The following is a 17,430-nucleotide window of genomic DNA, read 5'->3' on the forward strand; positions in this document are numbered from 1 at the left end:
ATTCAAGCCATCAGAGTGCAGTTATACATCTTTACAACAAAAGTGGAAATGAAGCATTACGTGCCAGTAAAGGTCTGCCAACAGTACAAAGGAGACACCCATTCAAAAATAGAATAGGCAGGATGTGCACACCAAGTAATTCAATCAGAACCACTGTCAAACATACAAATTAACAACTACATGCTGTGGAAATAGAACTAAGAATAAAAGCAATATTTAATGTTGTGCTGCAAAAGTAGTAACCACACATGCACCAAATTTATACATAAATACACTCGTCAAAATCAGTATGCCAGTTGAGCACAGATTCATTTAATTTAGGGTGTGTCAACAAGCAGCATATAGATACAATGTAAGACAAACAGCTGATAACACAGAAGGCAACATTTCAAATAAAAAGTTGAACACATTAATGTTATACACAATAAATTACTACATTTTAAATATATGTCGTAGCTGCATTATGTGAAGTATGCCATAAAATGTCCATGCTTGAATGTTGTAGGAATACACATCTAAACTAGCAAAACAGAAAATATTAATGGTATTTCTCTAGACATAAAGGTTAAAAGTAGTACAACATACCTCTCTTCCTTAGCTGACCCTTCAAGTCTATGCATACATTCTAAGCACAGAACAAGGTTGGTAGCATGAACTTCAGCAGCTGTAATCATAAAAAGATATAAAGTATTACAGAAACAGAAGGATTGTATAGGTTTAGTACGTAATTACTGCTATGTAAAACAAAAGAACAGTGAAGGATATAGTCATTATAAAGTTAGCAAGCCGTGCTATAAGAAATAGTATCACTTTTTGTATATTTGGTAACTGATGTTGTAAAGTTACTACCGTGCAGACATGAGAATAACTAACCACAAACAGGAAGAAGCTTGGTTCACATTTACAATCTCCTACATTTGCACTACAAGCCAGAACCCAATCTGCCTAGCTATTTGATCTGTGTTGTGTCTTCATGAAGTGCACCTTACATCTGTAAATACACAAGTAAAGCATTGCCATACAGTGACAAGTATTCCAATCAAAAATGAAATTGTGTAAGTTTACAAATATACCTAAATGTGGACAAAGGCCTACACTTGTACACATTTATTATATGTTGAACTCAGTGTGGTGTTACATCATAATAATTAAAATCTGTACTCACATCCATACACATATATATATATATATATATATATATATATATATATATATATATATATGTGGTTCCCCTTCACAAGATCGAATGAATGGAAGCTCAAAATCCATAAGCTCGAGCCCAGAATCTCGAACTTCCATTCACTCGAAATTGTGAATGAAAAGTTTAGAGCTTAAAAAAAAAAATAGTCGACTTACCTTTTTGAAAGGGGCAAGGTCCCCCTGCATCCTCGCAGCTAAATCTAAATGCTTTGTGACTGAACTATAGCAGAGAACAGGGAAATCTTCCGGTTTGTGCTTATGCATATAGCACAAACTGGAAGATTTCCCTGTCCCCCGCTGTAGTGCAATCTCGGAGTAGGAATATTTAAGTAGGGGGGGGGGTTCAGGGGGGCAAAGCCCCCCTGCAAAAACATTAGAACGGTGTCTGTTTTTTTTTTTTTAGTTCCCCTTCCCATTTTTGAGGTTTTGTAAATTCGAGATTCTGGTTTCGGGCTTATGAATTTCGAGTTTACAGAACTTCGGTCATGTGAAGGGAAACCATATACATACATACAGATCCACTTCAGATGATCGAAATCTCTAAAGACTGAAAATCAAAATACCTAAAATTCAAGATATCGAAAATGGAATTTACCCTTTCTCCATTGTTGTGCAATCTTGAAGCTGGTTTATATAATTAACACCCCCACATGAGGGTGCAGGGGGCTTGCCGCCTGCATTAAAAATATTGTTGATATTTTGGGTTTTAGATATTTTGATTTTCAGTCTATTGTCAATCTTCTTGACGTATATCCATACATACATACACATGTATGAATATGATGAATGATAATATTGCAATCCTCCTCTATGTACACTTGTATGAATACAAATAAATACATGCATATGAGTACATGGGTATATATATATATATATATATATATATACATATATATATATATATATATATATATATATATATATATATATATATATATATATATATATATATATATATATATATATATATATACCTGTATGTGTAGATGTAAGTGTTGTTTATATATGAGCATGAGCATGCATATCGTAGCCACACATAAATATTTTGTGTACAGATGACATTATGTGAATTATAAGTAAATTGCAATTGCTGATATGTGCATTAAATAAGATGATGTACACATATAATGTCACAATGCACATGATTATCACCAATTTGCAGTGTGTGAAGTGAAATGGCAAAGTCAGTAACATAACTGAATAACAGTGTAAACCAAGAACATTACCTCTCATAAGAAAATGTCTGTACGTAAGTCATACTTGGGAATGAATAATAAAGTTGGCCAATGCCGTACATAATGTCTGCAGTGGCATTTGAAAACCAAAACTATATGCAACTGTGACTGCATGTAATCACATTGCTCACAGTGATACCACTCAGCTACCACATTTCAGGTACCTGATACAAATTATTTAAGGAAGTCGTTTGTGATGTCAGTATTGTCCCAGAGGAGATGCATGTTACCATGTAATACTATCATTTACTCTTAATTACCACATTACATTCACCACTGGCTAATAATTAACATTTAATTATGAGTACACATACCTATAAGTCATATCTATGTGTAAATGGCAATGATGTGCATCATTACAGACATATTTCATATTCTAGAATATTCCGGAAACTCTGCATATAATGACAACATGCAAATTTCTCTGCAGTATAAAACAAATATGTCTGAACACCAGATTTACTTTTCATCGTCTGCTAGAAAACATCTGTCTACACTTGAAACACATAATGAGTAGCAATTAAAGGGAGTAGTACATGACTGTAGGATTCAAACCTACAAATGTAAAGTATGTAGGAGTGCAGTTAAAAGCTACATACTCTGCTATCCCTACAGTAATGACATGGTGGAAGGATTACAGATTCACACTTCCTGTACTTGATTGTGATTGTAAGTCACACATATTTCAGCCATAATGAGTTGCACTATTATTACATTTATTACACTGATGAAATAAGTAATGGATTATAAGAGAATGTTATGAAAATGTAAACATAAGAAGTTATCATACCTCTAAACTGTACATATTTTCACAGAATGTTAGAATTTTTTCCTCAGTTTTTAATCTGCTCCTCATACAATTTCTGGTTTTTTGCAAATCATTGAGGAGTGAAGTAACATAATAGTACCAAATAATGGCATGCATTTGAGTTTCAGACTTCAAATCTTTCAGAAAATACATAATAATTCAAAACCTGTTATACTAGCAACTTTCTAACTTTATAGGAGCAATATTTAAAATCTGTTCCTATTTTTGTGCCCCTCTCCCCCACATTATTTCTGTCTTTGTCCAGATTTCTTGCACTGAGAGGTTGAGAGGAATGGAAATAATACAGTATTGAGTCAATTATCCTAATTGGGACCTAGGGTAGTTTGGTAGTCAAATTGTTTGGATAATTCTAAAATCTTGCTTTTTCTGCACGCAGGAATACACATTTCAACCATTCAGTGATTCCAGTGGACAATAAAGAATACCTTTCACACAGAAGCTGGCTGCAAGCTCAAAAAACATGCTCAAGCAAATATGTATAATGTTTACATATTCAGACTTTATGATTTTTCCTATCTGAAAAATTTGGAAGGCTGGTTCAGATAACTGACGTTTCGAAAAATTGATGTGCCCATATTCGACTCTCTACTGTATGTACACATGTATTAATCAGCATTCATACCTACACTATGATTAACTGAAGTATTCTGTATAATGTTTTCTCTAATCTTTGTGAGTAATGCAGAAATGCATAGTCATCCACGGACTAAGTGCTACAGAAGTCAATGCACAAATGACTACGCTAGATCTGTAAAATCTAACGTATAAGTTAAAAAATTATAAATCTTCCATATGTGATGTGCAATAGTGACTAAATTACTGTCAAGATTTTGTCCAAAAAAGGCTACATAGAGATTTGAACCCGCACAAATAGACAAAAAACATTCACATTTCTACAGTGGTTAATCAGTTGCCCTAATGAACATTGCAACTTCTTTTAATGTTTTAAAAGTATATATTTTAGAAAAACAGTATTAGTAGTATTAATATGTAGGTAAAATAGACAATCTTGCATAATGTTTACACTGGCTGAGTATAGTTGCAGATAATCTTAGAAATCATTGACATGAGAATATTATTTAATTTATTTATTTATTTTAGTTTATTTACCATGGTTGTACACTGATCACTATATGAACTTTAAATATTAAAACATATTTTACAGATATTTAAGGAATACACTGGAAACACAATGCATCACCTAAACACATATTTGTACTATATATATATATATATATATATATATATATATATATATGATAATAGGTATGAAGTATATAAATTACTGTAGGCATCTGGTGACTTGCATCTGACCTCTGTGACCCTCTTGCAAAGATCCCCCACTTCTCTCCAATGTAGATCATTATAAGCTGTGTCAGACCTGCACAACAGTTCTTTAGATCCCAGTTCTTCCCATGTGCACCCTTGCTGCCTGGTTCCATATATTGATCTTAGCAAAGTTCCTTGGGTGTGCATGCACCCTCTGCTCATGTCCAGTATACATGGTGAGCAACTGAACTGTCTCATCCTTGGTCCAGTTCATTGCATGGACACACTGAAGCCTCCTCTCTGACAACATCCTGGGTATGGTTGTAGAAGCTTTAGGTAAAATGCCTTCTAAGAAATGCTATCTGAGGTCCCACTCAGTTTCCAGGTAGGAATGGCATGATAAGAATATGTATTAATATCACATTTTGGGTGGCGCAGTGGTGCAGCGGTTAGCATTGTCACCTCACAGCAAGAAGTTCTCCAATTCAATTCCCAGTTGGGATGCCTTCTGTGAGGAGTCTGCATGTCCTCACTGTATTCGTGTGGGTTTTCTCTGGGTGCTCCAGTTTCCTTCCACGTTCCAAGATGTGTATCTGGAGCATTTCTCGCCATACCTCCACTGAAAATGGGCTCTGTTCCAGTCGGACTTGCCTAGTAAACAAATGGTAAATAAATACATTTTAAAATTGGCTCTTATAGGATGGTAGCAGACTATTGGCGGGCATCGGGCATGAGTTCAGATATTCCCTTGTATTGATATGTATTGGGCAGTGCTGAGCACTGTATACTTATGCTGAGGAATTGGTTAATACAAAACGTATGCAGGCATTCACTAATAGGATTCCAAGACATTGAATTCTAATGAACCTCATTAATCATGTATGGTGCAAATGGTACTTAAAAGGTATGTGCATGTAGCTAACCCCATTGTGAGATATAGCTGCATTAAAGCTATACTCTCAAAGATAAGCTGTCACCTGCATGCATTTCTATTGGGGAATACAGTGCTATTGTCACTTTCCTATGTTCATAGTGTTCTGTGCAAAACTACTAAAGTATATTTTCATGCATGTAATGTATAATTCTCTGTATTACAATATCTCTGTTATGCCAAGATGGGAATAGACTTCCCCAATATGCATACGTGTGTCCATCACTATCATGGAGATTTTCCCAATATGAAATGATATGGCTACAATCAAGCTAGCCACAGTGAACTACAGATATAGACAGAGTGCAACCATATCTATAGGTACTGCAGATTAACATATAATGTCTGAAGCATGCTTGTGGATAACAACAACCTACTGGGTTGTCCACAAGTTGTATATTTAGGGACTGCTTTACTGATTCTCTGCAATGCTTAATCATATGTTGATAGTTCAGATTACATTCAATGGAATTTCGGCAGTATCAGGATGGCTTAGCATTTACGTTCCTTGCTGTTGTTATATGTAGCTATGACTTTATACCTGTTCATTTTCATAAGCTGACATTGTTTTGCTTTTGTAAAGTTTTCAACAGTTATGCTGTGTACCATGTCATAAATTTCACATTTGTGATACTGTCAATCAGCAACTACAACGAAATCTATGATATGATTCATGCAACATGTTAAGACTAGAATTAGTAGGTGTGGTAGGATGGATGTGCATGTAACTTTGACAATGCCATTTCTGTACTACTTAAGTTATTTCCAATTGCTTACATATTTGGCCCTTACATGTCATAATTTCCACTGACATGGGTTTTAATCCCACCTCCAGATATATGGCATATTGAAATATGTGGAATGGATTGATAGATGTGCACATGTATGTTGATGATGCTAGGGTATATGGGATCAGCTATTTAGACATATTGTTTATATTCTTTCTGCTTATCAGTACATGACCATAATATAGATAAATTGCATTTTTTGCATATTACGGCACTATAAATGAGGCATTCGTTTGACATATGCTTTGAACATTGGCATGTTGATAAGTGAGCCCCTGTATAAAATCTAAGGTGTGCATCTAATTCTGTCTTTCAAATGCCCAACCAAAATAGGTTGGACAAGTTTTACCAATTAAATAACTGTAGAGCTTCAACACCAGCATGTCCTGTTAGTATAGATGGACAATGCTGTGTGGAGACAGCAAGTGTGGACAGATCTCACAGATATGACTCACAACTGATCCATGGAGGCCTGCCAGTGATTTTGCTCTGACGTTAGTGCAGCCAACAGAGTCTGCAGTTATGAGGGAGTGAGGAATGCCACTAGAGGTGGGCCACTATTGCCTCCCATGGATGAGATAATGATATTCCTGTCCTCCTATCATAACTCCTGCTAGGATCATCAGACACCTGGGAGAGGTATTGATGCAGGTGATCCAGAAAAGACAGGTATGGCCAGCATTCACAAACACTGAGGCATACTCCAATTCTCATTAAAAGATTGTCATTCACAATTCTTACCTTATTGTTATATTTGTGCTACAAAAGCAACACTACTGTAACAGCACACCTAATGCAGATGCAATAGGTTCATAGGTTCATAGGTTCATAGATTAGTACTAAGCTAACTGCCCTTGTGCCATTTTAAGCTTAGCCAATTATCCCTTGTTATCTTACCTAAACAGTACATAGATAACACAGTCAGCAACATGTGTAATGTTGTGTGTTTCAATTGCATAGTTCCATGATGTCAGAATACTGGCACCACATAGATCCATAGGTTCATAGGATATTACTAGGCTAATAGATCAAGAGCCCTTACAAGTCTAACCAGTTTTACCCAGACTTTTACCAAATTTTCTATCCCTAGTGGGAAAATAACAAGGGTCAGCAAGGGAGGTTATGACAATTTTTACAGACTACTAAGACACACACGTGTCTCCATATCCTGGTAATGTGATCCATAGTTCTTGTGTGCTACTGCATCCTTTTGTGACTGAGAAGTACACTCACATGTTGCTGTTTGTGTACCATCTTAATCTGCAGATACATCTTTGTGTAACATGGGCCATGCAACATCAAGCCCAGACAGACAAGTCTGGTAAGGTTGTTCATATTGTTTCTATAGTGAAACACTTTTTATCACACCTGTGATCTAGGATATTAATGTTGGCTTGTTACCTGCACAGGTACATCATAATATCCACATCACATAATCTTCTCCATATCCTGGTAATAATATCTATAGTTGTTGTGTGTCTCTACCTTCTTTTATAACTGAGGATTATGCACACATGCTTGCATGCCATTTTAAAAATAGGTTCTGCTTTATGTCAGATGACATGTTCCCCAACCAGGGATGATTACTTGGTAAGGCAATCTGTATATTTGCTACATTTCAATACTTTTACTTGCATATGTGGCCTTCGTGACTAATGTGGTCTTGTTTAACTGTATAGGCCACCTGTAATCTGCATGACATCAACGCCCATCTGGTATGTTTATATATTTTTTTTGCTGTGTGTCATACATCAGGTTGAATGCTACATGATGCCTTGTTTGTGCTTACTACTGAGTTATGGATGATTCCCCTTTTACATGACAGTGGCATTTCAATCCTCACCACAGGTGGTGCAAAAAGAGAAGGACATGTTAGGTAGGTTTCAGTAATTGCATTCACACTTTCTGTCTTATTTGTTTGCAATGGGAAAGACATGGCATGCCTTTGGTTTATAGGGTCCCTGCTCCACCCACAGCCATGCCAATCTAGTAAGTTCATATCATGATGAGCATTGTAGTTATATAGTTGTCCAAAGTGTCAGTCTTACGCTGCCTCATTTGACATCTGTGATTGTTTATGATATGTATCATCTGTTATTTTTTCAGCACATGTACGCCCTGCCTTTTTCAGTAGCACATCCATTACCTGCCTCTTTCAGTAGCCCATCCACTGATTCTGAGGTGGGATGTGATGTACTTCACTCTAATAGTACGGCCATTGACACACAGACAAGTGCACTTGATTCATTGTCTGGCCCAGTAGTAGGCAGACATGTGGTTCGTGGTGTAGCCATTGATAGAAGGATAATGTGGATGTCCATTCTGATGATGTGCATGCATCAGATGATGGACATGATGATAACTGACCTTCTGTCTCATACCAGTAAAAATGTAGGAATTAACTGGACTTAAACGTGAATAAAATACTATTATTTTTATTACTTAAAACACATCACATAAGCACTTTCATCTCTCATCGAGACTTCTTCAGATAAAATACACTCACATTCATCATCTTATTTATAAACTAGCTGAAGTTCATCAGCCAATCATGAAATGCTAGTAATTAAAAAATTCCCTGTGTTAAAGGTGTACAAAGCACCTATTCCAGTCACGAGCACTTGCAAAAACATTTTTCAACATAGAAAAAACTATGAAAAATAAATAAAGATACACAAAAATCATGATAAATTCCTTTAAAGTTTATGTTAACAAATCTGCTTTTTCACTCACTATGGGTTTGAGAGATATTTGGTCGTTCAGACCTGGGGGGATGATGCATTTAGTTGCAACTGCCAGACAAGTTCTCTTTTTAACAAATGTCTTTGCCAAACACCACCCCTGGAATGAATCTACACTTTTTCCAGTATATCAAAGCTAAACTTAACAAAATTACTACACACAACAGAGTGCCTGTACAATGCATTAACTTCCTCTTTCTTCCTGATCTCATAAAGGTGCTCATAAATTATTGGTTTCAAAGCTCTCTCTGTCTTTCCAACATAGTATCCTGAACAACTGTCACATTTAGCTAGGTACACTAGTTTGTTGGTATTACAATTCCCTTTCACAAAGGAAACCTTGGTCTGTAAAACGTTGTCCAAAAACATTGTTTTCTCTTTCATAATATACATACAATATGCACAACTACCACAAGATGTGTTACCAGTACCAACATTTTGTTTGTTTAACATTTTCTAAGATATGTTAAAAGTTCCTACCAGTTTTGCTTACAAAAAGAGGTTCAGGCCCAGCCAGCTGGGAAGCTTCATTATTAACCTTAAAAACACTCCAGTTCTTCTTTACAACTCCCCTAATCTCTTGGCAATAAACATTATGTTCCAATTCTAGGGCTTTTTTGTATTTATTTCCTTTATTCCTATTTGGATTAGTAAAATCCATCCTTAACAGGGGTGGATACTTGGTACCCCAACCTTTCCTTACTTCTTCAAAAATACTATCCACCATCTTCTGGGGATATTTCCTTTCAATAAACTAAACATTTTCTTCAGTATGTCAAACTCCTGGTCTAGTTCTTTAATATCAGAGGTCATTCTTGCCAGCCATATGGCCTGACCCTTTACCAATCCTTTCTTCTGATACTACGGATGGTTGCTACTGTTGTGCAGGTATGCATTACAAAAAGTTTCTTTCCAATAAAGGTTGGAAATAAATTTATTGTGCCGTTGGGAAATCTTAACATCCAAGTAACTAATACTCAGAAAGTCCCAGGAATGTGTAAACCTAAAGTAACCACTGCTACCATTCAAATGTTTCATAAGCTCATTAATTTGGTCTACTGTACCATCCCGCAGAATAACAATATCATCCAAAAACCTCACATAAAGATGTAGGCACTTGGCAAAGGAACTCTTCAGAATGAATTCATCCTCCCATCCCAGCATGACAGTGTTGGCATAGGTGGGGGCACAAGCTGCCCCCATCGCAACTCCTCTGATTTGCTGGTAAAAACCTTCAAAATGGACAAAATTATTGTCCAAAATGAATTCCATCACCTCGACTAAGAGCCTAATCCTGTCTTTTGAAAGGGAAGAAAATTGTTGCATGGAATTGTAAAAAAGTTCCATCCCCTCAATTTTAGGAATACTAGTAAAGAGGTCCACTACGTTGATAGTAAGGAAAATAAGCCATTCCTTCCATAAATCCTGTTTTAATTTTCCTAAAAATTCCCAAGAGTCTTTCAGGAGATGGGGGGGATGTCTTTGTCACTATTTCTTTACACCATTTGTCCACAAGAATGGCCAAGGGATGAGTTTTACTCCCCCCTACTAGCACTATAGGCCTAAAAGGAGGTTTGTCAACATTTTTGTGAACCTTTGGTATACTGAAAATATTCGTTATCACTGGCTTTTTCTGATGTCAAAATTTATAGGTATCCACATCTATCCTATTTTCTAAAAAGTATTCTTCTAAGTAAAAATCCAACCTTTGATAAGCTATCGTAATCTTATTTTTTGAAACAGGGCAGTAGGTATCAGCATTGTAAAGGAGGGAGGTCATTTTGTTCTTATAATCTTCTATTTTAAAAATAACAGTCCCTTAAGTCATTACACTCTCTGATTTGGGTCGACATTTCTTTTTCCTTTTTTATTAAATTATACCACCCTTTCTTTTTCTCAGCATACAGTTGATATAAATCATTCATAACCAACTTCTCAAAAACTTGTACTAAGCGGTGTGGGGGGGATTATAAACACTATTTCTCTTAAGTGAACTTTGATTGTTACCTGCCTCGCTGTTAACATCCTGGCCTTTAAAATATAAACTAAAGTTAATCTTCCTCAAAAATAACTTTAGTTCAATAAGTGAGTCAGCTATATTAACTGACCCAGTGGGCATAAACTTGTATCCCTTTAACAACAACTCAAAATGGTCTTTTAACTCCACACATTTATTTTTCATATTTTTTTCTATGTTGAAAAATGTTTTTGCAAGTGCTTGTGACTGGAATAGGTGCTTTGTACACCTTTAACACAGGGATTTTTTTAATTACTAGCATTTCATGATTGGTTGATGAACTTCAGCTAGTTTATAAATAAGATGATGAATGTGAGTGTATTTTATCTGAAGAAGTCTCGATGAGAGATGAAAGTGCTTATGTGATGTGTTTTAAGTAATAAAAATAATAGTATTTTATTCACGTTGAAGTCCAGTTAATTCTTACATTTTTTACTGGATTAGTGAAGTTTGGGCAGTTTTTTTTAGTTAATTTTGACCTTCTGTCCCATGTGGGGTCTGGTACTGATGGTCACATTTCAGCATAATGAACCAATAATGTCCATCAGACTGCATCTGGGAATGTAGCTGATGTGCACCGATGGATGTCAGAGGGTGTTCACTTAATATTACAGCACATGAATGTCCACAGCAACATCATAGCTCTGACCTGTGTGTACTTGGCTGTGCACACCAGCTGCATGTGTTACATAAAGATTAAGAGTCCAGACATGGAGATGTCATGGCAGCATTAGCTGCACAACATGGCAGTATATGTTGTACGCTCTTTTGAACCCTTTATTGCAGAAGTTCTAGATAAGTGCCATAGTACAACTCAGGTATTACATGCCTTACCTGTACTGAGCAGATTGCTTTCAGTGGGGGAGGCAGACCCCTCTCATTAGACCCACACATGGCCCTCGGACATCAATGTCTGTGCTGCAGCATGCCTGCACATCTGCTGTTGGTCAATCAACTGTGAAGTCAGAAGTTATCTCCAGATAGACACATCTCACTACTGCTCCTCCCCACACTGTACCCCAAAATGCTAGTGTCATCTCATTGTTGGTACATCACCATGGGATGAGTGTTTCCAGACATGGCAGTGACAGCACTGACTGTGGTGTGAGCTGTCATCATGTGTAACCTAGACTGCATTAGATTAACACTAACAGCTGATCTATTGTATGTCCTGTTGCGTTATTCTGACCATCTAAGAATAATGACCACTGTAGTGACCACAGATTAATCCTTCTGTAAGTGATTTCTCAAATGTCTGATGCCCCAGCATTCTTTTCATCACTTATCTGACCTAAGCGACTACCTTTAAATTATGATATGTTGTACATATTTGTCATTATTATATGTTAGTTCAGATACTGATGACAGCAATGCTGTGTATGACAATCAACATGCTTTGTTGTTTGTATCTGTTGCTAGTTGACATGTAGTAAGTATTTTCATGGTTAACAGCATGTTATCTTAATCATTCAACATCGATTGCTACATTACATATTTCCTTCTTGTCTGCCATACCTATATGCACAGGAGTACTTCTGTGTGCATACCTGTGTTACTTATGGCATTTTAATAAAGTAATCCACATGTCTCACCCTCAGCACTGAATGCATTTATATGGACCCGTTTCCATTTCTTACTCTCTTACTAACAATGTGAATCTCGTGTGTGCCTCATAGGTTCATAGGTTCATAGGATGGTACTAGGGTACTGGGCTATCAGCCCTAGGACGTATACAAGCCTAGCCATAACAATTCCCTGGCTATTTCTTCCCACACTATTTACTTCCCTGGACCACTGTCTAGCAGGGCGACTGAAGTGATCCCCAGGGTGAACTTCCCTTATCTATTCGATTCCACTTACACAGTGTGTGTGACGCTTTAGGCGAAACCGGTCACCGGTCTGTGTTATTTGATGCAGGCTTTGCTTGAATTAAACTTCTCTTTACAGCTGCTGTTACAGAGTGTTGCATTTTGTTACAGAGAGCTGAAGAATTGTTGGGCATTTATATATATATATATATATATATATATCTATCTATATATATCTATATATATATATATATATATATATATATATATATATATATATATATATATACACATATGGATCTAGGACTGTTAAACGAAACATCAACAATCCGAATCCAACTTCACCGAACACACTTTAACAAAGGTGCTTTTACTGTTAATAGAAAAAAAGAAAAAAGCAATAAAAAAGCATTTATGCAGGGGGGCAAGCCCGCTGGCACCCCCATGTGGGGGGCTGTGCCCCCCACACCCCCCTACTTTAATATTCTCACTCCGAGTTTGCACTACAGTGGGGAAAAGGAAAAAATTCCCTTATCTGCACCGTAGTATGATCTCCACAACAGTCACTCCCCTGCAACTCCCTCTACCTGCAGGCATACTTCTGCGAAAGTGCTTCTTCGGAAAAAAGAACGTTCGCGGAAGTATGCTCGACCATTTAGGATTCGGTGAAATGGCCATTCGCGCATCAGTCCTAGACCCATAGATATATATATATATATATATATATATATATATATATATATATATATATATATATATATGTTGTTGCATCCCAAACAATGCTGAGTGTTCCATGGTTGATGTGTACTGACTGTCATTGATGCTCTGCATGATTGAACGACATCTAACTGACTCACGTTGCAGCAAGAACCTGTGAATCATAATGTTGCCCTATGTTTGACATTCCAAGTAAGGCATGTGATGTGAAACTTGTTTGTGATATGTTTCAGTCTGGCAGGTCCTTGACATATTTGCCATTACTCATGCTACTGTATGCTGTTTAGGATGTTGTACAACACTACTACATAACACTATGTTCTATGTGATGCATCATTATTAGTGTACGACCCCTGAATTTAGGTTTTGATTCTGCTGATACATCCCCATAGACTGCATAGGCCTAGATTTATTGTGATACAAGCATTTGTACAGCTAACTTCCCATGCTAGTTATCTGTAATGATATTCTACCTTTACAATGACACCTTCTTTTGTACTCACCTCCTGCATGATGCATATATGCCAGTATTGTCCTATTTGGTTATGCACTTTGCAGAGGGAACTGATGTGGGGAGGTTTCCTCTGTAGACATCTGGATGTGTTCCTTGTTATGTTGTGTGTATAAGGTATTACATGTGACTCATATTCTTCTATTATATAGGATGCTCAGTGGGCCAACTAATGGTTTCTTTCCACTGGTCACACTATATACTGTTGTTGTGGGGCAACACTGTGTGAATGTCACAGTTTACTTTGTGTTTTATTGTAAATGTGGCTTGTCATTACTCAAAAGTGTGTCATATGGCTGCATTCTCCATCATCCATGGCTATTGCTTCTAACCCTTCTGTCTTCTTGTTCATCCTGTAAGAGGCCTGCTAGTTCCACATCTGAAATATATGGTTCTTGTATTGCTTCACCCATATCTGCAGCTGAGATGCCATCATGTTTTGATGTTATCATGTTGTGCAGAAGGACACACTTGCTGACCATGTGGGATTCTTTTTCTGGTGTGAATTGGAGTGTACCCCAAGATATGTTCAGAAGTCTGAATGTTGCTTTCAGCATGCCAAACAGACATTTGATGATGTTTCATGTCACTGTGTGTGCCCTGTTGTACTTATCCTCGACAACTGCTGATGGGGTGTGTTTGGCATCATAAGCCAAGGCTCCAGTGGATAACAATAATCACCTGTTTTTAGGGGGATAAAAAGTAATATTTGTTCATCGCATTTCCTATTGCAATGTCTGGCTACTGCTTACCATACAGAGGTGGTCATGTCTTTACCTGGTAGGAGCCTTTCTTGTATTTCACCTTTTTAGAATGCAGCTCTCAGAACATTATGCACACTACTGGGGCATATTACCATGATACTGGTAATGAGACCTATGGAGCATACCAGCTAAAAATTAAGCTATGGTGATTCTTTTCTATTGATGTACTGTTCAGTATGAGGTACCACTGGGGTTTTGATTGGGGTTTGAGTGCTGTCAATTCTACTGAAGGAAGATACGGGGGAGGTTGGAAATGGCATGGAACTGTTGCATGACATTCCTGCACTCCAAGTCCAAGGCTATTGATGGGAAGTGGATGTATTTATCCTCCTTGGTGCACATTACTGCCAGGAACTGTGTGACAATGCAACTGTCAGCTGTCTGGAACCCTCCTACAGCATCTCCTATATGCTGCTGAAATGTCTATTTATCTATCTATCTATCTATCTATCTATCTATCTATCTATCTATCTATCTATCTATCTATCTTTTATTTCCTGTTCAGAGAGCTAGCATAACTGTAGCGTGGCTCTGCACTTTGCACTTTGCTGGCTGCCTTTTGGAGCATATTTTCAGATTGTCCTGTATTATGGCTTGCAGTACTCCTTCCTGCTACTATGTGTTACATGCAGGTTGCATGTTTTTTAAGTTATGTTTGTGAAATCCTCAGAATTACTTAGGAATTTGTAGAATAAAGTAGCATTTTGACTCCTTCCATACTATACATGTACACATAATTTGGATCTGCACAACGTACCAGAGAAGAAGAAGACTGATAACTCACATTGTGTTGTGGCCTTCACTGTCTTTTCTAGCTAAGGATGTGCACAAAAACACTGACTTATGCCATCTTTTCAATTTGTCATCACTCTTTTGATGAGGTGGTTACTGTCTTTTCTGTAATTCTTACTCTTTTGTTAGCTTAGCTGAATGGAATATCTTGAACCAAAAAGAAACATGCTGAGACAATGTCTTACCCTCAACTTGCTATTACAGCAACTGAACACAATGGAAATCTGGATTTCTGGCATATCCCATTATCACAGGATGTCAGTGGCTCCTTATATGGGGGTGGAACCTGGGTCGTTTTCAGGACTTTAACATTTCCTCCACTGTGGTGCGATCACGGACTTGTTTGTGTTTGGATTTTTTTTTTTTAATGATTCAGCTGGGGAAAAAATCGCTGAGCCATGTGTTCGACATTTTGTATTTTTGGGTATTGTGAGTCGATTATATAGTGTTCGCAATTTAGTGTGTTCACTAATATAATATAGACCCATTCATTCTACCACACAAAACACTGTCCAATGGATGATCACAGGGAAGGCATATACAGCGTTATAGTCTTGCTGTATTTCTAAATGCTGTTTGTCATTTGATTACCGATGCAGTAAAATTAACTATATGGCTTCTAGCCTGCATAGGCTATAATCGCCAGCCAGCTTTCAAAGCTTACGTGCACCTTCCATGTGCCCAGACAGTAAACAGCTCAAGCAGAGTTGTATAGAACATCAGTGGTATGAGTGCCAAACCCTTCATATCTCCTGCCACTGAATATATTTTATTTTATGACACTACTTCTTTCTTTGAAAAAAAGGCTATCTGAAAGTAGGAATTTACTCTTTTTTTCCAAACACCTTTATTGAATTATCACTTGTGAAATAGGCAAATTACATTCATATAAAAGTAATCAAACTATATTAACATAAACATTATACTTCACATATATTGCTATATAGGAATTTACTCTTTATTCAACTGCTTCTTTTCAGTCAATGTTTGTGGTTTTACTTTTCACTTTGCTGTAAGAATGTCTTAAAAGTATAGCTTAATTTTATTCTCTGTGGTAAAAATCTTTGGGAAACCACATTGAAGGGGTGGGTAAATATATTTTGTGCTTTATATGGTATTTTATGTGGAAATCACACTTTTTTTGGTACTTATTTTTTTACTGATTGTTGCTGTCAGTGATACCTGGTCTTCTGACTTCATTATTGGCTTTACTATGAAACATTTTACCAGTTCCACCATTCTTCCTTCCTCTGCCCTTTCAGCAGCTTACACATTTTTGTCAGCTGCAGATGGCTGACTCTGCTGTGGTCACTTCTTGTTCATCAGACCAATCATTTACTTCCCTGGTTTCATCTGGTAACGTCCCATCAACCACCATGGACCAGGGGTTAAACATGTCTTCCATGGCTATTGAAATGTCTTTAGTTTATATGAGAGAACCAATCTTGTTAGTCTTGGAGGAAGGAGCAAAGAATGTCTCTCTTTCTAGCTGGAGTGGGATGAGTGTTCTTGAGGTGATGTGCCTGATAGGAGCCAGTCTGTTTCTATAGAAATTTCTGTTAAGAAGAAGAAGAAAATTAAACATTTATCTTCACCTGTCTCAGGTACTCTAGACAGGACTGATTTATTGGGCTTTGCTCAGGGCTTATTCTGGCTATTGACCTCTTTCATTCTGGTTTTAATGGTAAAAAAAAAATGAATTGATTTTCTAAAGATTGCCAGGATATTGAACTGGGAACAAAAGCTGATGTAACAACTTCTATTTTTTTTCTCATCTGGTGAATGATTCTGATTTTCAGGAGATTGTTTCTTCTAGTATTCATTTGGA

Source organism: Protopterus annectens, chromosome 7.part0 (genome assembly GCF_019279795.1).
Source record: "Protopterus annectens isolate FY-2018-M chromosome 7.part0, PAN1.0, whole genome shotgun sequence".
In the NCBI taxonomy this organism is placed as follows: Eukaryota; Metazoa; Chordata; order Ceratodontiformes; family Protopteridae; genus Protopterus; species Protopterus annectens.